The following is a 23357-nucleotide window of genomic DNA, read 5'->3' on the forward strand; positions in this document are numbered from 1 at the left end:
TGACCACAGCTTGAGCAGAGCAGATGTTTAAATCTTTGCCGAATAAATGAAAGCGGCTCCATTTACACTACTTACACTCACTGTCCCTTAGAAAATTCAGACCACACGGACGGGACAGAGAACCTGTGATCATGTTCAAGAACAAAGTTTTCTGGGAAATGTACCTAAATTCCCCCAGCAGAGGGATTTGGCAATCACTCAGGACAGCCTTGTTCTAGCTGGCTTCTTGTTGACTTGGGTAAATTACGGAAACTACGGCTGTCTATTTCCCGGGTCAGTGATTCTCAAGCCACATTACACCACCTGCACCCGGAGAGTTTTTTAAAAATCCCTCTGCCCAGGTCTGCTGCATCTCAGACCTATGCCATCAGAACGTCTGGGGGGTGGGGCCCAGGTACCGGTAGTGCTTACGGCTCCCCAGGTGATTCCAACATGCAATCAAGATGGACAAAGGCTGGCCTAGATCACAGAGGGCGATCATAGTCAGTAGACGTTTGTTCTATTTGTACATAGCTGAGTGGGTCCCCTAATGCAGCAACACCATTTTCTACACCGACTGGGCCGACAGGGGCCAGGCAGAGGAAGAGAGTCCAACTTCAGGGGTTTATTCACACACAGCAGGTTTCCCTGGAACCATAATTCATGACCCAGACATCAGTTCCAGACTAAAGGAAGTGTCTGTCTCCACCACCCCTCCTCCGCCACCCTCCCAGCATTTTTCACTTTCCTATGAACCTAGTTTTTATATACTATGTCACATTACCTAAATTTCTTAAACATTTCAACTGGGAAAGAAAATCTAGAACTCTGATCTTGCAGTTAAATAAATCTCAGAATTCGAGGTTGATGAGAAATATTCAAGTGTGCTGAGTGATGTGGGGTGTAATTTCCCACATTATTACAATAGCAAAAATGTAACCTCTCCTTCTCCTTATGAGTCAGCTCAGTAACCCACTGCGACAATCTAGAGAAGTGCTTAAACCTTGAGGGAAATTTGTTCAAAAGAGGTTGTCATGGCAAGTATCACATGAGATTTTTTAAATCAACAAGTCAAAGTACCCATTCTAACACCTCTGACTAGAATCATATATTTTCTCCCCAGGAAAGAAATGCTGTGATTTTTTGCATATTGTTTAACAGGTTATTATTTTGTTTGTTTGTTTCCCAGCTTAATTGAAATATAATTGACATATAACATTGTGCAAGTTTAAGGTGTACAATGTGTTGATTTGATACATTTTTATACTGTCAGATATGACCACCATAGTGTTAGCTAACACCTCCATCCCATCGCATAATTACCACTTCTTTTTTTGTGGTGAGAACATTTAAGATCTACTCTCTTAGTGACTTTCAAGTATGTAATACAATATATTAGCTACAATCACCATGCTGAACATTAGATCCCCAAACTTGTTATTCTTATAATTGGAAGTTTGTACCTTTTGACCAACATCTCCCCATTTCCCTCACTCCCCAGCCCCTGCAAATGCCACTCTACTCTCTGTTTCTCTGAGTTCAGCTTTTTTTGATTCCACATATAAGTGATATCGTACAGTATTTGTCTTCCTCTGTCTGTCTTATCTCACTTAGCTTAATACCCTGAAGCTTCTTCCATGTTCTTGCAAAAGGCAGGGTTTCCTTTCTCATGGCTGAATAGTATTCTATTGTATGTCCAGTATGTACCACATCTTCTTTATCCACTCATCTGTTGACACTTAGATTATTTCCATATCTTGGCTGTTATGAATAATGCTGCAATGAACATGGAAGTGTAGGTATCTCTTTAAGATACTGATTTCATTTCCTTTGGATATATATCTAGTAGTGGAATTTTGCTGGATCATATGGTAGTTCTATTTTTAATTTTTTGAGGAACCTCCATACTGTTTTCCAAAGTGGCTACACCAATTTACTTTCCCACCAACAGTGCACAAATGTTCCCTTTTCTCCACATACTCATTAACATTTGTTATCTGTTCTTTTATTGATGTACAGATTATTCATTAACAGATAGATGATACAATCTGTGAAACTAGGTTTCTCCCACCTATTTCAGGCAGGGTATGTTTAATCCTTCCAGAGAAATATCTGTTGAGTTCCTATTATAGTTGAATTTTTACTTTATAATATGTATTGTATTGGTTGTAGCTTAAATATTATCTACAGACCATTTCAGAGGCTAGAAAATAACCCTTGTACATATGCCTTCTTTAAAAACTAGCTTACAGGTAACATGTGCCAGCTTGGACGATAAGTTCCCATAAGAAATGGTAGAAGGGACCCTTAATCATGTTCCTCACGTGAACGAACTCTGAAAGCTTCAGCACTCATACAAATATGAGTTCAAATACATCTCAAGAAGAATTATTCATCGACTAGCATTTCCCTTCTTTGGGTCCCGTTATCATATCAGCACAATGAAACGTGAAGAGGTTTGGGAGCCCAACTGACCCAGGTTCAAATACTGACTCTGTCATTCATCTGCCACCATCTGGAGATGGTACCTGCCTAAATCTGCTAGCTCTGCCCCCCATCCTCCTTTGGGACAAATTGAAAACAGTAAAACCTGTGTACAGAGCACAGGTAATGTCTGTAAAGCACCCAGACGTCGCCAGGAGGAGCCAGATGACAGCTCAGCCTGGTTCATTCAGGACGGCGGCAGATTTGCCCAGAGCGAAGAGGTCGAAGAGCCAGCAGTTGAAATCCAGGTAATAAGTGGTCTGAGAAAAGTTGTCCCATGATTTCCAGTCAAGTTCTGCCCTCTCACTAAGTCCAGGAATTGAATGAGGGAGACCACATCAACCTCTGGGGTCTTAGTCATGGCTGTGGAATGTGTTGGGTTTTCAGCCATGTTGGAATATATTGTTGGCATAAGTGGCTGAGTGGATACAGTCAAAAAAACCAACACTGCTTACCTCAGCCAAGAAGTTCAGTATCTTCAGAAAAAAGAGGATCACGTATAAGTGTGTCCACTTCCAATAATTTCCCCTCAAATGATAAAAAAGGCAAACCTCCACAAAAGACAAAATCACGCCATCGCCTAGTTCTATAGCAACATCACCGTTCATTTGTTCATTGATTTGGAGAATGTCTGAAGCCTTCAGACATCCAACTTGCTAATATTCTCACTGAAATGTTAGTCATTGTCATGAACAGATTGAACACAGATATTGCAAAACCAAGAGCCTGAAAATCTATGAATCCTAAAATATTTATTTTAATTGCAATTAGCATAGATGCCGTTCAAGTTTTATAAATATGTTTCTGGACTTCTCCTTTGTAAGTATTCCTTTGGCTGCCTTGTAAGTATTCCTTTGGCTGCCTCTTTTACCTCCTTATCACTATCACTGGACAAGTCCCAACCCCACCCCATGTTGTGTTGGATTGGGCCACTCTGTCTGAGTTGAGCATCTGGAACTCATCCGTGGAGTCCCTTCTCCTCCGGAGCAAACCCTGCCCTCTTCTCCCTGGACCAGGAAGCAAAGCTAGCTGAGGTGTTAACTGATCTCACAGCTGTCCCACTTCCTGCCCAGGTGGTCCTATCTCCATGGAAACCTGCATCCCTGAACACGTCTTCTGGGCCGGCAGGTCCTGAAGCCTTCATCCAGACACACCACCTGCACACACACGCGCACGCGCGCTAGTCCCCACTCTGCTCTGGCCACAAATGACCAGTTGTGCCCTAGATAGGGGCCTGAGAGCCCAACCAACAATACTTGACCTCGGTCCCCTATGTTTCTTCACAAGATAGAAGCACCTCTGGGTTTAGAGCCTTAACCATCAGGCACGTGAGGGTGTGGTCCAGCCCTTCTGCAGGGCCCTGCCAATGCTACAGGCTCGGAAGCCAAGCAGCCCCATAATAATGGAACCAGAGGGGCCAAAGTGAAAGAGGATGTGGGGCAGAGAGAGAGCTTCTCCTCCAGGCCTTCCCCAACGATGAGGCTGAGGAATTTTGCTCTTTTGGGGATGCTTGGAGAGCGTCCTCAAAGAGCTCAGAATCAGGGGCTAGTCCCAGCTCCATCCTTGGCCCACCCCGTGGCCTTGAGGAAAGCTCTTGATTCTTCACCTCTAAAGATAGAAGGAACCCCCTACCTGCACCTCCAGAGAAGGATATAAGAGAAGCTCCAGCCCCAGGGACTCCCCAGCACCAAACAGGTCCCTGCAGTGGTCTGCAAGGCCCGAGTTCTCATCTGGAACCAGAAGCGACTGGGCCTCTTTGCTGCCCCCTCCACCTACCTTTTGATCACTGACATTAATTCTGTCTCGAAACTGTAAGTAAGAAAGTAAGAAGCCGCTGCTCACTTTCTTCCTCTGTGTTTTCCCGTCCTCGTCCACCTCCTCCTCCTCTCAATACTGGAAGCACCGAGCACAGAGCTCAGCCCGGACTGGACACTCATGAATCATTTCTCAAAACCCTCAGTTAATTTAGCAAAGCTTGAGGGGATGAGCGAGAATGCCCTTTGTACACCTAGTTTCATGCCTGGGAGAGGCAGAGTGCGTGCCTGTGGAATGTCTCCACAACCACGTTCAGGCAAAGCACCTGTCGCTTGTCACACACCCAGGAATTCAGGGCTGGGCGAGACAGCACAGTGTCCTGCGTGCCAGCCCTGTGGAAATGTCCGCCCTGCCACCATCTCTCATGGTAAATACAACGACGTCCCACAGTGCTTGGGCACAGGGATTGGGCTTCCCTAATATCACATAGGTGAGCACTCGTGGTCTGGGAGGTAAGACTGTACACACTCTGGCACCATCTCCCCAGCCTGTGACTGGGAAGTTCAGAATAAAACCCAAGCTCCTTACCATGGCCCCATCTCTGTCTACACCACCGTGATCTGGCCCCATCTCTGTCTACACCACCGTGATCTGGCCCCATCTCTGTCTACACCACTGTGATCTGGCCCCATCTCTGTCTACACCACCGTGATCTGGCCCCATCTCCATCTCCAAGCTCCCTCTCACTCACTCAGCCCCCCCACATACAGACCTTCTCCTGCCCCCCCTGCAGGGCTCAAATGCCGCTGTTCCCTCTGCCTCAGACCTCACGCCTCCTCACAAGGACCCCCCCATCACCAGGTAACATAGACCCAGCCCCTTAGCCACTGTCTCAGCAGCTGTCTGTGTCTTTCACGACGCTCGTCACACACTCGACTCGGGCTACTGCCCGGCCCCTCTGTGTGCCCTGCCCTACTGCAGCGTCCCATGGCTGGACACCCACGAGGCTCAAAAAACAATCGTTATGATCACAGCCGGTTTTAAAACAATCTCAATGCCACTACACACCCATTAGAACGGCCAAAATCCACAGCACTGATGGCAGATGCTGTCAAGGACGTGGAGCGCCAGGGACCCTCATTCACTGCTGGACGGGGTGCAAAACAGTGCAGCCACTTTGGAAGACAGTCTGACAGTTTCTCACCAAACTAAACATACTCTTACAGTACGATCCTGCAATCACTCTCCTTGGTATTTGCCCAAAGGAGTCGAAAACTTATATCCACACAAAAACCTGCACATGGATGTTTATAGAAGCTTTATTAATAACTGCCAAAACTTGGAAGCAACCAAGATATCATTCAGTAGGGGAAATGGATAAATCACCAGTGGTCCATCCAGACAATGGAATATTATTCAGTGCTAAAGAGAAATGAGCTATCAAGCCATGATAAGACATGATGAAACCTTCAATGCATAATACTAAGCAAAAGAAGCCAATCTGAAAAGGCTGCATAATGTATGATTCCAATTATATGACATTCTGAAGAGGTGAAATTATAGTGACAATAAAAAGATCGGTAGTTGCCAGGGGGCGGGTGGGAGGAGGGATGAACAGGCAGAGCACAGAGGACTTTTAGGGCAGTGAAAATACTCTGTATGATACTATAATGATGCATACACGTCATTCTATATTTGTCTAAACACAGAATGTACCACACCAAGACTGAACCCTAAGGTAAACTATGGACTTTGGGTGATAATGATGTGTCAGTGTAGGTTCATCAGTTGTACCGAATGTATCCCTCTGGGGAGGGGGCATACTGATAATGGAGCAGGTTATACACGTGTGGGGCAGGGGGTATATGGGAAATCTCCGTACCTTCCTCTCAATTTTGCTGTAAACTTAAAACTGCTCTTAAAAAATAAAGTCTAAATAGAACTACCATATGACCCAGCAATCCCACTCCTGGGCATATACCAGGAGAAAACCATAATTCAAAAAGATACATGCACCCCAGTGTTCATTGAAGCACTATTTACAATAGCCAGGACATGGAAGCAACCTAAATGTCCATCAGCAGAGGAATGGATAAAGAAGATGTGATACATGTATACAATGGAATATTACTCAGCCGTAAAAAAGATGGAATATTGCCATTTGCAAGTAACATGGATGGACCTAAAGATTGTCATACTGAGTGAAGTAAGTCAGACACAGAAAGACAAACATATGATATCGTTTATATGTGGAATCTTAAAAAAAGGGTACAAATGAACTTATTTACAGAACAGAAGTAGTGTCACGGATGTAGAAAACAAACTTATGGTTACCAGGAGATAAGGAGGAGTGGATAAATTAGGAGATTGGGCTTGACATATACATAGTACTATATATAAAATAGATAACTAATAAGGACCTACTTTATAGCACAGGGAACTCGTCTCAATACTCTGCAATGACCTATATGGGCAAAGAATCTAAAAAAGAGTGGATATATGTATATGTATAACTGATTCACTTTGCTGTACACCTGAAACTAACACAACATCATAAATCAACTACATTCCAATAAAAATTTTAAAAAGTAAAAAAATAGTCTAAAAAAACCCCTCAGCTATGATATGAGATATGAAAAATTCGAAAACACACTGAGTTAACCTCTTCCCCCTATAAGATCACCAAAGCTAAAAAAAACAAAAAAACAAAAAACACAGTTTGCTAGCATACTGTGTCGGCAGACGTGTGGAGAAACATTTTCTCAAACATTCCTGGCAGAGGTGTTAACTGTTATAACCTGATGGGAGGTGGGTGGGCAAATCACAAATGCACACAAGCCTCTGACCCAGCAGTGCCACTTCTAGGAATTTAGCCAACAAATACGCTTGCTAGCACTTCTGCAAAATGACACAGGCACGGCTGTTTGTTATTCATTGCAACATTGGTTGTAATAGCAAAAGACTGCAAACAACTTATTAGTCAGCAAAAGGTTAAAAAGCAGCTCGTTAGATACAGATTTGGAACCAGGTACAGATGAGTGTACATCATTGGCATGTGTGATGATTAATTTTATGTGTCAACTGGACTGGACCATGGGATGCCCAGATAGCTGGTGTGTCTGTGAGGGTGTTTCTGGAAGAGATTAGCACCTGAATTGGTGAACTGAGTAAAGCAAATGGCCCTCCGCAGTGTGGATGGGCCCCATCCAATCCTTTGGGGGCCTAAATAGAGCAAAAAGGCAGAGGAAGTTTGAATTAACTCTGCCTGACAACTTGAGTGAGGATGTCGATCTTCTCCTGCCCTTGGCACTCCTGGTTCTTAGGCCTTCAGACTAGACAGGTGTCTACACCATTGCTCTCTAACTCTCAACCTTCTAACTACACCATCTGCTTTCCTTGGTCTACAGCTTGTAGACGGCAGATCCTGGGACTTCTCAAGTCTCCATGATGGCATAAGCCAATCCACACCTTATAATAAGTCTATTCCTAGACAGATACATAGAGACAGATAGACACATATATAACCAAGAGGAGATTGATATAGCTATATCGATACCTACATATCTACATATATATCAATCTCCTATTGGTTCTCCAGAGAGAGAACCCTGACTAATACAGGGTCAAAGAGGTGGAAGAAACTATTAACTATCAACCTACTGGTGAGAAAGAGGGAAAGACTTTGCTGAATAACCTTTTTAAAGCCTTTTAAACTGTGCGTTATCTATTCAAAAGCACACAAACTATGTGTTTTTATTCATTTATTCTCCCTAGAATGAGACCGTGTCATGAATCCCAGTTGTGCACTAAGTACTGATGTGACTTTAGGCAAATCACGTCCCTGCACTTACATTTCTTAGTCTGCAAAGTAAGATAATAATAAAGACTACCTTGTACACAGGGCACTTAGAACCAGGTCTCACACGTAGAAAGCGCTCTATTGGTCATTTGCCATCATCGTTACTTATTCAATACCAGGTTCAAACCATTGCTAAATGTTCATTTGATCCCAATTTTAACAACCGACCACTGAGCTGAGGGTCAGAGTGAAACCCTGTACCTCCTGCAAAGCTTTCCATACATGCCAAGTCCATGGGACTTGCACTTACAAAAGCTGCGATCTCCGTTTTCCTGATTCTACCCTGGGTTTGTATTCATTTGCTTAACATCCATTAAGAGCGTTAAAGTCTTACTCAGTAGAAACAGAAACCAACCCACACTAAACTAAACCAAGGAAACAATCAATATGCCCCAGATAAAGCTCCATTTTTAAATCCTCTGTAATTCCTTTTGGGGATATTCATTTCCCTGCAGAGTTGGGTAAAAAGGTTCCTAGCTCCCTTCCGCTGACTCATGTGAGAAACGTTCATCAAGCCCTCACAGGGTGTCAGACCCCAAACCAGGCCCAGGAGAGAGAGAAACACATAAAATCAGTCCCTACCTTTCAGAAGCTCTCACTGGGGATCAGAGTAAAGCAAGTGGATGGTGAAAACGCAATATGAGAAGAATGGCATATTATCCCATGTGCAGATGAGATAGATAGGCAACAAAATAAAACCTGTTTTTAATCTAAAGTATGTCCATGTGCTACTGAACCTGGGAACCAAGAAACATGTTGTAACACGCACAACTTTCCAAGTTTAGAATTAGAAGACATTGTCAAAATGCCAGCACCCAGCTCTCCCAAAACTAGATACTCTATAAGGTGAGGCTATAAATAAACTTCATATTAACACTAGTAATAGTACCATTTGGTATTTTTACTTTCTTTCTATTTAAAGAACATTCCTCTAGCTTTTCTCTTTATCTTCCCAGTCGGATCATGTGGTGGAGCGGAAAGTCAGTCCTTACCTCTAAATTGTAGAGATAAAAGGAGATAAAATCATAAAGACTGAGGTTTGCCCTCAGTTGCTCAAATGGTAAATTAAAAAGTCAGAGCAAAAGCATTCGACTCCCACACACTCTGGGCGGACTTGCTGAGACACATCAAATGAGGTCAAAGGCCTCAGAAATTAGGTTGGCAAAAGTTACTGTGAGAGAGGATTGTTTTGATAATGTAACCAAAAAAAAGACAAGAAGCGGAACCCAAAGGAGCAGAATGGGAAGCCAGAAGGTTTCACAAAAAGTGTTCTTGAAGCAAATTAAGACAACAAAACACTCTTGGCCAGTTATCAGATTAGTACACTTTAGAAAAAAAAAAAAAGGTGAAAAACCCAGTGCTGGTGAAAGTGTGAGAAAAGGGTGTCCATACACTGCTGGAGGGAGTATGCATGACTAGTGCTTTCCTAGAAAAATTTAGTAACAGAAGCAAGAGCTTCAAATATGCTCGTGCCCTTTGACCTCTGGGAATTTATTCCAAGGAAATAGTCAGGAAGAGATGCATAGGTTTCCCTATAGGAACGTTAGTTTGGGGAATGTTAATAATAGAAAAGAAAAAAATCAACTATACCAACATGATTTAACAAATCATCTGTGTAATGTGATTAAAAAGCTTTTGTAGGAAGAAATTCATTAGCATGGCCAAACGCTCACAGCACATTGCTGAAAGGGAAAAGCAGGTGATAAAACATCACGTACAGTACAAGCATGTTTTTTCAAAAATGTAAATGTGTTCAGAGAAAACCATACCCACCAAAATACTAACAGTATTTATCTCACAATGTTAGGTTTTTACGTTTCACCTTTTTCATTTATCTCTATGTATTGTTTTTAAATTTTATTTTTGACCATGAGCATGTGCTGTCTGTGTACGTTTTTAAAGGTTATATTTTAGAAGTGGATCATAGCCACTCCATGACCTCGCCTGTGGAATTTCTCTCCTCAGCATGTTAACAGTGCCCAAAAGGGTTTGTAGGTTAAAGATTAAAAACTGAATGTTGGGACTTCCCTGGTGGCGCAGTGGTTGGGAGTCCGCCTGCCAATGCAGGGGACACGGGTTCAAGCCCTGGTCCGGGAACATCCCACATGCCGCGGAGCAACTAAGCCTGTGCGCCACAACTACTGAGCCTGCGCTCTAGAGTCCTCAAGCCACAACAACTGAAGCCCACGCGCCACAACTACTGAAGCCCATGCGCCTAGAGCCCATGCTCCACAACAAGAGAAGCCACCGCAATGAGAAGCCTGCTCAGCGCACCAAAGAGTAGCCCCAGCTCGCCGCAACTAGAGAAAGCCTGTGCACAGCAACGAAGACCCAATGCAGCCAAAAATAATAAATAAATAAAATAAATTTTTTTAAAAAACTGAATGTTGAGTAGAGACAGGCCATAAGCATCTTTTAGAATTCATCACTACTCGTCGACAGATGAATGGATAAAGAAGATGTGGTATATTTATACAATGGAATATTACTTAGCCATAAGAAAAGAATGAAATAATGCCATTTGCAGCAACATGGATGGACCTAGAGATTATCATACTATGTGAAGTCAGACAGAGAAAGACAAATATCATATTATATCACTTATATGTGGAATCTTAAAAAAAAATGATACAAATGAACTTCTTTACAAAACAGTAATAGACTTACATAGAAAAAAAAACTTATGGTTATCAAAGGGGAAAGCGGGGGGGAGAGATAAACTGGGAATTTGGGATTAACAGATATACACTACTATATATAAAATAGATAATCAACAATGTCCTACTGTATAGCACAGAGAACTATACTGGATATCTTGTAATAACCAATAATGGAAAAGAATCTTAAAAAGAATAGATATATGTGTATAACTGAACCACTTTGCTGTGCACCTGAAACATTCTAAATCAACAATACTTCAATAAAAATTACCTTTTTATCATATGATATCACTTATATGTGTAATCTAAAAAAAAGTTACAAATGAACTTATTTACAAAGCAGAAATAGAGCCACAGATGTAGAAAACAAACTTATAGTTACTGGGGGGAAGGAGGGGAGAGTGATAAGTTGGGAGATTGGGATTGACATATACACACTACTATATATAAAATAGATAATAAGAACCTACCGTATAGCACAGGGAACTCTACTCAACACTCTGTAATGACCTATATGGGAAAAGAATCTAAAAAAGAGTGGATATATGTATAACTGATTCACTCTGCTATACACCTGAAACTAACACAACATTAAATCAACTATACTCCAATAAAAATTTTAAAAAAAATAAAATGCACTAATTTATAAGTTAACTTTTAAATTTAAATAACTGTGAAAAACTATTAGAAGTATAATAATATAAAGCAAATTGGAATAAATGTTGAAGAAACTCTAAAAAATACATTTTTAAATAAATAAAAATAAAAGAAAATTCATCACCACTATTAGGAAGATCAAATTCATCTCGAGAAGCATCCCTACTCCTTCCAGATGGTATGTCTCCTCCCTTTCCCCAACTATCCACACGTTTCCCGTGAGCACAGATTTCCCCCCAGCTTCCAGCACACACATGGTGGCCTCCAGTCGCCTGTGGGTGGACATGGTGATTCACCAAACCAGTTAGTCACTCGCTGCACCTTTTGAAATGTCTTTCCCACCATCCAGCCCTTCACACCCTCACACCCACAGTGCAAAGTCACATTTGGCATAAGAGCAAGAGGAAGTTTTAAGTTGAATTGAATTGAATGCTTAACCTCATTTTTGTTTTCTTCCTTCCTTGCTTTAATATCTCAGATTCTGTCCCATTTTCTTATTCTTTCACACAACAACATTATTATAGGACATAATGAGGTCAAGGGCGTCCAATAAGAGGACAAGGTCAGGGTGGTCAAGGGTGTCCAATAAGAAATACAAGGCAATGTTGACCAAACCCTGAGAGCCAACAGTCTTCCATGCAACTCCAGATGTAACATTTTCAAAGCCTCTGAAAAAGCATGCTCAAAACAGTGCTGGCTGACCAGGGATCCCTGAGCTATACAGGCCTCTGCTCTGGGGGTGATGGCCAGTCCTAGTGTCTGAGTGATTCCCTAGGCCCAGCAAAGGGACCAAGTTTTCAGAGCCCAATAAAAATAAAAACAAACAGCAACAACAACAACCATGCTCAAGCTTTTAAGATTCCATTGTATCTATTGAGATGATCATATGGTTTTTCTCCTTCAATTTGTTAATATGGTTTATCACATTGATTGATTTGCATATATTGAAGAATCCTTGCATTCCTGGGGTAAACGCCACTTGATCATGGTGTATGATCCTTTTAATGTTGTTGGATTCTGTTTGCTAATATTTTGTTGAGGATTTTTGCATCTATGTTCATCAGTGATATTGGCCTGTAGTTTTCTTTCTTTGTGACATCTCTGTCCGGTTTTGGCATCAGGGTGATGGTGGCCTCGTAGAATGAGTTTGGGAGTGTTCCTCCCTCTGCTATATTTTGGAAGAGTTTGAGAAGGATAGGTGTTAGTTCTTGTCTAAATGTTTGATAGAATTCGCCTCTGAAGCCATCTGGTCCTGGGCTTTTGTTTGTTGGAAGATTTTTAATCACAGTCTCAATTTCAGTGCTTGTCATTGGTCTCTTTATATTTTCTATTTCTTCCTGGTTCAGTCTTGGAAGGTTGTGCTTTTCTAAGAATTTGTTCATTTCTTCCAGGTTGTCCATTTTACTGGCATATAGTTGCTTGTAGTAATCTCTCATGATCCTTTGTATTTCTGCAGTGTCAGTTGTTACTTCTCCTTTTTCATTTCTAATTCTATTGATTTGAGTCTACTCCCTTTTTCTCTTGATGAGTCTGGTTAATGGTTTAAGCTTTTGACAAAATTCAACACCCATTTATGATAAAAACCCTCCAGAAAGTAGGCATACAGGGAACTTACCTCAACATAATAAAGGCCATATATGACAAACCCACAGCCAACATCGTTCTCAGTGGTGAAAAACTGAAACCATTTCCTCTAAGATCAGGAACAAGACAAGGTTGTCCGCTCTCACCACTATTATTCAACATAATTTTGGAAGTTTTAGCCACAGCAATCAGAGAAGAAAAAGAAATAAAAGGAATTCAAATCAGAAAAGAAGAATGAAAGCTGTCACTGTTTGCAGATGACATGATACTATACATAGAGAATGCTAAAGATGCTACCAGAAAACTACTAGAGCTAATCAATGAATTTGGTAAAGTTGCAGGATACAAAATTAATGCACAGAAATCTCCTGCATTCCTATACACTAATGATGAAAAATCTGAAAGAGAAATTATGGAAACACTCCCATTTATCATTGCAACAAAAAGAATAAAATACCTAGGAATAAACCTACCCAAGGAGACAAAAGACCTGTATGCAGAAAACTATAAGACACTGATGAAAGAAATTAAAGACGTTACAAACAGATGGAGAGATATACCATGTTCTTGGATTGGAAGAATCAACATTGTGAAAATGACTCTACTACCCAAAGCAATCTACAGATTCAATGCAATACCCATCAAACTACCAAAGGCATTTTTCACAGAACTAGAACAAAAAATTTACAATTTGTATGGAAATACAAAAGACCCCAAATAGCCAAAGCAATCTTCAGAAAGAAAAATGGAGCTGGAGGAATCAGGCTCCCGGACTTCAGACTATACTACAAAGCTACAGTAATCAAGACAGTAATGGTACTGGCACAAAAACAGAAATAGAGATCAATGGAACAGGTTCGAAAGCCCAGAGATAAACCCATGCCCATATGGTCACCTTATTTTTGATAAAGGAGGCAAGAATATACAATGGAGAAAAGACAGCCTCTTCAGTAAGTGGTGCTGGGAAAACTGGACAGCTACATGTAAAAGAATGAAATTAGAACACTCCCTAACACCATACACAAAAATAAACTCAAAATAGATTAAAGACCTAAATGTAAGGCCAGGCACTATAAAACTCTTAGAGGAAAACATAGGCAGAACACTCTGTGACATAAATCACAGCAAGATCCTTTTTGATCCACCTCCTAGAGAAATGGGAATAAAAACAAAAATAAATGGGACCTAATGAAACTTAAAAGCTTTTGCACAGCAAAGGAAAACATAAACAAGATGAAAAGAAAACCCTCAGAATGGGAGAAAATATTTGCAAATGAAGCAATGGGCAAAGGATTAATCTCCAAAATATACAAGCAGCTCATGCAGCTTCAATATCAAAAAAACAAACAACCCAATCCAAAAATGGGCAGAAGACCTAAATAGACATTTCTCCAAAGAAGATATACAGATTGCCAACAAAAACATGAAAGGATGCTCAACATCACTAATCATTAGAGAAATGCAAATCAAAAATACAATGAGGTATCACCTCACACTAGTCAGAATGGCCATCATCAAAAAATCTACAGACAATAAATGCTGGAGAGGGTGTGGAGAAAAGGGAACCCTCTTGCACTGTTGGTGGGAATGTAAATTGATACAGCCACTATGGAGAACAGCATGGAGGGGCCTTAAAAAACTAAAAATAGAACTACCATATGACCCAGCAATCCTGATATTGGGCATATACCCTGGGAAAACCATAATTCAGAAAGAGTCATGTACCACAATGTTCATTGCAGCTCTATTTACAATAGCCAGGACATGGAAGCAACCTAAGTGTCCATTGACACATGAATGGATAAAGAAGATGTGGCACACATATACAATGGAATATTACTCAGCCATAAAAAGAAACGAAATGGAGTTATTTGTAGTGAGGTGGATTGAGTTAGAGTCTGTCATACAGAGTGAAGTAAGTCAGAAAGAGAAAAACAAATACCGTATGCTAACACATATATATGGAATCTAAAAAAAAAAAAGTTTCTGAAGAACCTAGGGGCAGGACAGGAATAAAGATACAGACATAGAGAATGGGCTTGAGGACACAGGGAGGGGGAAGGGTAAGCTGGGACGAAGTGAGAAAGTGGCATGGACATATATACACTACCAAATGTAAAATAGATAGCTAGTGGGAAGCAGCCGCATAGCACAGGGAGATCAGCTCTGTGCTTTGTGAACCCTAGAGGGGTGAGATAGGGAGGATGGGAGGGAGACGCAAGAGGGAGGAGATATGGGGATATATGTTATATTTATAGCTGATTCACTTTGTTATAAAGCAGAAACTAACACACCACTGTAAAGCAATTATACTCCAATAAAGATGTTAAAAAAAAAAAAAAGATTCCATTGTAAGCTCTTATGGAAGGAAGCATGCACAAATCTTGCTAATACAATATATTATAATTTTAAATGCAATCGGTGATGTCTGTTTATAGCAATGCAATGCCTTCATCCAAACACAGGCCCAGGTTATGCCCCTCTAGAACTCTAGAAGCATGAAGGAAAGTCATAAAATGTCTTAATTCTAACATCTACTACAGCATTTTAAAAGGACTTTACAATATCCTTCAGTTAAACCTCGTGATTTACCAAAAGACACATAACTATTGATGACTTATAGGTAGTATATACTCATAAAATATATCTCCCACATATTTCATAGTAAATCTTCCATGGAATAAAACATATGTAATCATAGGTGATCTTTTAATAGGGCTCACAGACACACTTAGGGTTAACTATGCCTACAGAGCCACATAACTCCAAGAAATCCTTCAAATCTTGTCTCAACAAACAGCATGACGTTGTCAGTTTTATCAGATTCCATTTGCCCCTCTTAAATACTTCATCAGTGTATAACTAAACAGAGGGAAAAGGAGGGGAAAAAAATACAGAAACGAAAACCAAAGTGCAAATCAATCATCTTACCGTCCCCTTTCCTTATGGTTGGAGGCTTTGGGAACGGCTGGCCCCAAGGGAGGTGGTAACTCAGGGTCAGCCCGCAGGATTTCTTTCCCTGGTTGGAGCCCGCTGAGTTTGACGGTGGTTATTAAAAACAAAAGTGCATTTAGAAGTCAGCCCGGGATGGAGTTGCTAATTGCGTTTTTTCTTTCTCAAAGAGCTTTGGGTCTGGTCTGTACGTAGGAGAGGGATGTCTCACAGCTTTGTCAGGAGACCCAGCTGCGCAGAGGCTGAGAGAAAGGAGAAAGTGGGCTCCGGTGATGCCTCTTAGGGCTTTAATCCTCAGCTGTGACACATGTGGGGAACTAGAAACAGGAAACTCTGAGGCCGGCAGGCAGTCAGAAGCATTCAGAAAACGTGCCAAGCCCTGTCGAAATACCACACTCTCCACGGAGAACTCACTCCTAACAGTCCACAGGCTGCGTCTCTCTTCTCAAATGACTGAGCCATAAACCTGGGCAAGGCTGGCCCACAGACGTCCCATCTGTCACAGTGTTCTGTCATCAGAATCTGGACCAGTCCAGGCCAGGCCAGGCCTGGGTTCTCCTATGCCCTCCCTCTTCTGCCAACCTCCCAAGCCTCTTGTAATGACATCCACAGATGGGAGTTCCTGGCGATGCTGCAGGACCTTTCATTCAGGCCTTTGCATGTTGCAGACGCAGGGCCTCTTCCTACCGTGCCCACCGCCCCTGCCATGTGCCCTGGGGACACTGCAGGGATCTCTTCTCAGCATGCTGGAGGCGAGGAGACCCAAGGGTCACCCCTGGGCTCAAAATCCATCAGGGCAGGGAGGATTCGGGGAAATGTAGCCAGAGCCTCTGGCTTCCATTCGCGGCAGCCTGGCCCATCCCCGAGAGGACTGGGCAGCCGAATCCCTGTTCTGTTTTCTCTCACGGCCCCTCCTGCGCCCGGCATCCAGGTTCATGTTCTCAACACAGCACGGGCCGCGCCTATCAGAGCCGTACTCAGAGTCTGCAGCGCAAGGACCAAAATGGCCAAAGCTCCTCTCTTGGCATCCAAGGCCCTCCCGCAGCTACCTCCGCATACCTGTCCGCCTTTCCCCACCGCCCTTTAAAAGAACCCCCCGCGCCAACCTGGATGGGCCACGACTCTCTCCAGAAGACAACGTTCAAACCTGTGTTTGCACGTGCTCTGCAGCCACCAGCCTGCCCCGTGTCCCCTTCTCCTCTTGAACGTGATGTCACAACACGCACAACGCTCCCCCTCCTCTTCGTCCCCCTCCCCGCACTTCCGGTCTTCACCACGGTTCACTCACGCATGCCCCCTACTGCACCCTGGGGCGACGCTGCCTGCTCTGAATCCAATCTCTCTCCATGATAATAACAGAGAGACGCAGGGTGGGCACTTCTTATGTATCAGGCGTTTTTCTAGGAACTGTAAATTCTTTAAGCCCATTTTACAGATAAGGCAACTGAGGCATGGAAAAGGTAAGTACTTTCCCCAAGATTCCCTCAGCCGGCAGGGTGGAGCCCAACCTGGCCTTGCTCTTTGAGTCTTTCCAGGACCTGTGCTATTTATCAATATTTGTGAACAGAGAGTATGTACTCAGGGAGAGTGCAATTTCCTCACCCTTCTCGGTATCCTTTCCAGAGGGCCTCCCAGAATGTTTTCCCATGTTAAATGATTACAAGTAGCTGTGACTAATTGGTAGACTAATGAGCTTTAATTGAGAGATAAATGTTTCCACCTGAGCGGTAGACAGGACTTTCAACATTAAGAATAAGCAGAATGGTCTTGAGGTTAAGGTAACATTCCTGTAGAGGTTTTGCTGACATTTTTAGCCTACCTATCACGTGACTATTCAGGCCTAGGCCATCTGGTGCGTCAACAGACTGCTAAAGACATAACCTCACTGAAAAAGCTGAGATACCCTCAAATGTCGGGGGCTGGGGGAACTTTCCACCCTTCCTCCAATGTGGAGTAGCAGAGGCTTTCGGGGGCCTAATCCACCCCCAGCTCCAGGGGCAGCCTTGCTGGTCTGAGCCGTTAGGTCCTTAGAAACACACTAGCACCTCCCACGTTGCTGGCCAGGTGCTACTAAGGCTGGAAGGTGAATGATATTTCACTGAAGATGCTTCTGGCTTCCACTGAAGGCAAGACCCTCTCAATGCTCTTTGGAAGAAGAAGAAGAAGAACAAAAGATCAGGAAGACCCAGCTTTTGTCCCCAAGAAACTTACTACCCAGTTGATAGGGAGGCCATGGGCAAGACACTAGCAGGCTTAACCCACCCTAGGTATTTGCCCCAAAATAGGAGTTTGTTTTCCCAAGCTTCCCCTAATCAGTTTATCTTTACTGAACATTTAGTGGAGAGGAAAGATTTTGTTTCCAGGATTTTTCTGACCCTCTTTTCCACTCCAGACAACGTCTCCCTTCCTCTTTCCCGCTTCTCAACAAGGAGACACACACGCACACACATGCACACACACACACTCCTGCCTGGGTTTTGTCAGTTGCTTAGTCCTCCCCAGCAGAGTTCAGGGAAAACAAATTGTCACAGTTGGCAATAAAAATTCAGTACCAGAAGTTCATGGAAAATCTCCAAACTCCAATGTCCTTTACAAAGTCCGGAGCACAGCACTCACTGAGCCAAGCCCGCAGCTTTTACCATGGAAACTCTCAGAAGACGTCATTATGATGCGATTTTATCAGCGACATGGTCTTTGCAGAACTCCATCTGTATTTATGCTTAATAGGTCAGAGATCTGTATTTATACTTAATAGGTCAGAAATAACTCATATATTTTCCCGTAATATTTTTATGGAAAAGTTTACACATTCAGAATGGATCTGCATTTAAGAATATCTTTAATGTGACTGTAACCCATTGCTCCATGTGTTTCCTTAATCCATGTGTTTCCTACACATCATAATCGATGAGAAAGGAGAATGCAAAGCACATACAACGTGTGTGTGCGTGCGTGTGCTTGCGTGTGTGCCTTCAGGCAAGAATGTCCATACCTGGAATCTGACCTTGCCTGTCCTGCCACGTACTACGGGTCCTTAAGAAAGGGTGGTAAACCCTGCTTTACTAGGTCCAGCAATCTGGTAATTAATTCTGTAGTTAGACCTGGGCCCCAGGAGACCTGGATGAAAGAGCCTGCTCTAACTCCATGGATGTGGCTTTGGGGAAACCACTTTGCCTCTCTGCACTTCAGTTTCTACATCTGGAGAAAAATACAGTATAATCTAAATCCTTGCTACACAAAGCGTGCCCACAGGCCTGAGACATCATCAAGGAATGCACTAGAAATGTAGACTCTCAGGCCCCACCCCAGAACGACTGACTCAGAATCGGCATTTTAATAAGATTCCCCACGTGACTCGTGTGAGCAGTAAAGTCTGAGGAGCACTGATCTAAATGTTCTCTGAAGTGCCTTCCAGGGGCACATTTTGTTAGTTTAACCCTTGTCCCTTTCAGCTAGAGTTAACATGCTATACACAATGGCTGCCTTGTGACCTTTTGGTTATGCCCCGGGAGGACCTGGCTGATTTCACTCCTGTTCCAGGCAATGACACATAAACAGATCATCTCCATGACTCTCCCAGACCACTAAGTCACACTCTGTCTTCCAGCTTCCTACCAAGCCTCTTAGGAGAATACTTAATACTTAACCCTTAATACTGCCTACCTCCAGACAGCTCCCACATCCATCACTGGGTCTGAGGGGTTGTGCAAGCACAGATTAGTGAACAGGAAAGATTCTAGATGAATTATTACAGCGATCGTCTTTAGCACTCAATGAAGCCATGATCACTAAGAGAAAGCATGAAGTGACTAAGAATGAACCAAGTCTGGTGAAGCTCATTTAATCTTGTATTCGATGGGGCTAGAGAGGTGGAGATTAGGCAGAATACTGTGAATTTAATGAATCAGGATTTCATGAAAGCATTTCAAACCTCTTTCTTGTAAGCAAGATGAAGAATACACTTAGTAGAGTTGGACACTCTCCTAAACGCCCATACTCCATGACAAATGGGGTAATGTGAAGAGTGGTCACCAGTGGACAACCTCGGGTGCCATACTTGGTCCCTCCCAGAAAAGAGGCAGCTAGGATGGGTGTGGACAAGTTCACGGTCACCCTCCAGCTGCAGCAAGTCAAGAGTAGAGGAGGTAAGGGTGGTTGGAAGGGATATATTCCCCCCTGCCAAAAAGAGCAAATTCAGGACTAAAAAGCAAAACTGAAATCTGAAGCCAAAAAATATTACCAAGTGAGCATGGGCAAAAAAACCCCAGAGAGTGTGGAAGTGGTAATATTCCCAGGGGTCACGAGTGCAGGACAACAGAGGGCCACAAACCCAAGCCGGAGATTGGGAAGGGAATTGGGATCTGCAGAGTGAGTTCTACAACATAAGGGCCCAGCTCACCACGTGATGGGAGACCAGCACTTAAAATGGACTTTGAATTCACGGAGTGAACAAATCAGGATCCCAAAAGATCCCATGAGGATGGAGCCATGGCCAAATCTAACAATAGGAAATGTAACAAGAGACAAATCTAAAGTCCTATTCTTACTTCCCAAACCTCATTTTGTAAGTACAGGACAAGGCACACAAAAAGCAAAAGCATGGGTGGAGGACAAAACCAAACAAATGTCAGGGTCTCAATTGACTAAGATGTCCTCTGTGAACCCTAAGTGTGATGGTAGACTGCGAATTCAGCTGCCCTGGTGGAAGCATAACTTCTCATACAAGGAGGGCGGTCACTCTCGAGATTGTCCTCCAGAGCAATGTTTTCCAAATGTTCTCCCACCATGGCACTCAGAGAAAGTGAGAACAAGGGCTGCTCTTGGCCAGAGAAGACCAGCCAAGCCCTCCACCCTGCCCATAGGTCGAGGGGATTGATATCGGTACACCTGGAAGCCATCAGGCCGAGGGACCCTACCGTAGACTCTACCCCAGAGATGCTGAAACAGGAAACCAGGGCCAGTAGGGACAAATCCAAAACTAGAATTCAGATCTGCAAACTTCAACACTTTTCTTGGTTACCCTATTCACAGTGCCTCACTGTATATATCTGTGAACTTTGAGTGCGGTTTTCAGCTCTTTCAGTGAATGTGGAAGTCACTGTTTTTTAATAAGGTAAGATGATATATTTACTATGTGTCAAGTTCTAAATATGAGTAACAGCCCAATAAATGTTCCCAACTTACTGTGCCATTAAATTTTACATGAAAACACTGTCTTTGGTTGTTTTTTGACACAAGTTAACTAGTGTCACTAAGTTTGTAGGAAGGTTCAAAACATTCCAATGAGTACAGATTTTTTAAATATTTTGTTACGGAAAATATAACCACGATACAGAAGATACGAAGGAAAAAAGAAAAGACTTAAACATTCTTCATGATCTTGCAGCCGAATTCCCATCACCGTTGGCATTTTGGAATATTTCCATCTACTCTTTTTTTCCTAGGCACATATGTCTTTGTAATCTCTTCTGATTTAACATTACATCACAAGTGGTTTTTTATGCTATTCCATGGCTTTTATAACTATCATTTTTAGCCAGGTACTGCATAGCACCTCCTATTCTGACACATTACCCCTTTTTCACAGTCTTGACTCTATTGCTTTCATTTTACATTTAAAAAGAAAAAAGACTGTATCCACACACTATATTTTCAAAGTCTGGATGAGAGGAAATGGGGGGAGGGATAAATTATGAGTTTGGGATTAACATATACACACTACTATATATAAAATAGATAACCAAAAAGGACCTACTGTATAGCACAGGGAACTCTACTCAATATTTTATAATAAACTATAATGGAAAAGAATCTGAAAAATAATATATATGTGTATATATATATATATATATATATATATATATATATATATATACACACACACACACACATATAACTGAATCACTTTGCTGTACCTTTGAAACTAACACAACATTGTAAATTAACTATAACTAAATAAAAAATAAAGAAAAAATTTAAAAATAAAACATAAAAGTCTGAATGGGCAACACATCCATGGCACTCACAGTGGTTGTTTGGAAAGGAAGGAACTGTTGATAATACAGGGTTGATTTCTTTGTTATATTTTTCTGCATGCTATAGATATTTTACCAAAGGTATGCATTCTTTCTAATAGAAACTCTAAAAATCTATAGAATATGACATTACAGACTCAGTGACTACAAACGGAACACGCAGGTGTTCCTGCCCCTTCTGTAGCTGACGCTCAAATGGCCCACAAACACCACTGCGTCCAGTGCAAGGAAATCAACAGAGCACGTTGATTCACTTAAATTTAACAGCCTTTGTCATCAAATGCGTTGGGAGGTGTGCGTGTGTGTGTGTGTGTGCGTAGCCAGAAAGCATCATTTCCCATGTTTATTAGACCTATATCCTCCTAGATGAAGATTTCATGAGCAAAAGACACATTAATTTTCCAGCTTACGGCAAATATTGTTTCAATTATAGAAATCATAAAAATAAAAAGGTCTAAACGTAGTTATGGGTTAACAAAGGGCTCGTGAGGCTGTACTCAGTTTTTTACTCCATGTCAAACCCTGTTCTTTTGTAAGAAATATTTCTCCTTCAAAGTCAGTTCAGTCTCCTTACTTCATCCCCAAACCCCTCACTGTCGAGAAATCCTCACTAATCATGTTCCCCAAAGTTGATCTAAGTGATGCTTCTTTTCAAGTTATTCTTTCTGATGCCTCCATCTGCCTCCCTAAGAAATCTGAGTGCTTCTTGTCTAAAGGGATGGTTCTGTACAAGCTATTCTCATGATATTCTCCCCTTCCTATCGCCAGGAGAAGAAAGGCCCTTATCTGGAATGAAAAATCCAGGATCTAACTGCAGTCCGGACACCAGCGGTCATGAGCTATCCACAGGGCTCCTCTCCCCATGCCCACCACCCTGTTCTGTAAGGCAAGCATGGGGTGAAATGACCCGAAAGAGGTTCTGCGAAATTCAGAGACTGTGATTCATTTGCTTCTCAGGCCTATGTTTAGGATGTGAGGTCACTGTTCTGAGGCCTGTCTCTAGGCAAACAGCCCAGCTCTGTGTGGCTCTGACCAAGTTTCTCAACCTCTCTGTGCCTTGGTTTTTCATCTATAAAATAGCAACAATATTTATATGTTCTTCATTGTGTTATGGAGAATTTTAAGTGAGATAATACATGTAAAGCACTTAGAATAGTGCCTGGCGTATACAATTATTTAGTTATCTATAACTTTCTTTGTTCTTTTATTTAAAAAAACAATGTGCCGCATAAATACAACTAAAACAAAATTTGCCTTTGGGAACATTTGACTCAGTGAACAATCTCCTTCTACCCTGGTTTTATGTCTCCCTCTCTGAACATTTCTTCTGTGTTCTGAATCCTCATCTTCCTCCTAACTTCTAGCTACCACGACTCCCCAGGAATCACACCT

At 42.2% G+C, this 23357-nt stretch overlaps 1 protein-coding gene and 1 non-coding gene across 5 annotated transcripts in view; one reads left to right on the forward strand and one right to left on the reverse strand.

The window, feature by feature from the left end:
- IL1R1 (interleukin 1 receptor type 1) overlaps nucleotides 1–16345 on the reverse strand; it is a 100647-nt gene extending 84302 nt beyond the window's left edge. For all 4 annotated transcript variants that reach the window (XM_036873116.1, XM_036873110.1, XM_036873117.1 and 1 more), the window contains exon 1: nucleotides 15910–16345. The gene's annotated coding sequence lies outside the window, so the exon portion shown is untranslated. The remainder of the gene's footprint in view (nucleotides 1–15909) is intronic.
- Nucleotides 12081–12163, forward strand: LOC118906519. Its single transcript, XR_005022501.1, has one exon. It is a non-coding gene; the product is annotated as a small nucleolar RNA SNORD86 (small nucleolar RNA).
- Nucleotides 16346–23357: the final 7012 nt, after the last annotated feature.

Source organism: Balaenoptera musculus, chromosome 13 (genome assembly GCF_009873245.2).
Source record: "Balaenoptera musculus isolate JJ_BM4_2016_0621 chromosome 13, mBalMus1.pri.v3, whole genome shotgun sequence".
Taxonomy (NCBI): domain Eukaryota; kingdom Metazoa; phylum Chordata; class Mammalia; order Artiodactyla; family Balaenopteridae; genus Balaenoptera; species Balaenoptera musculus.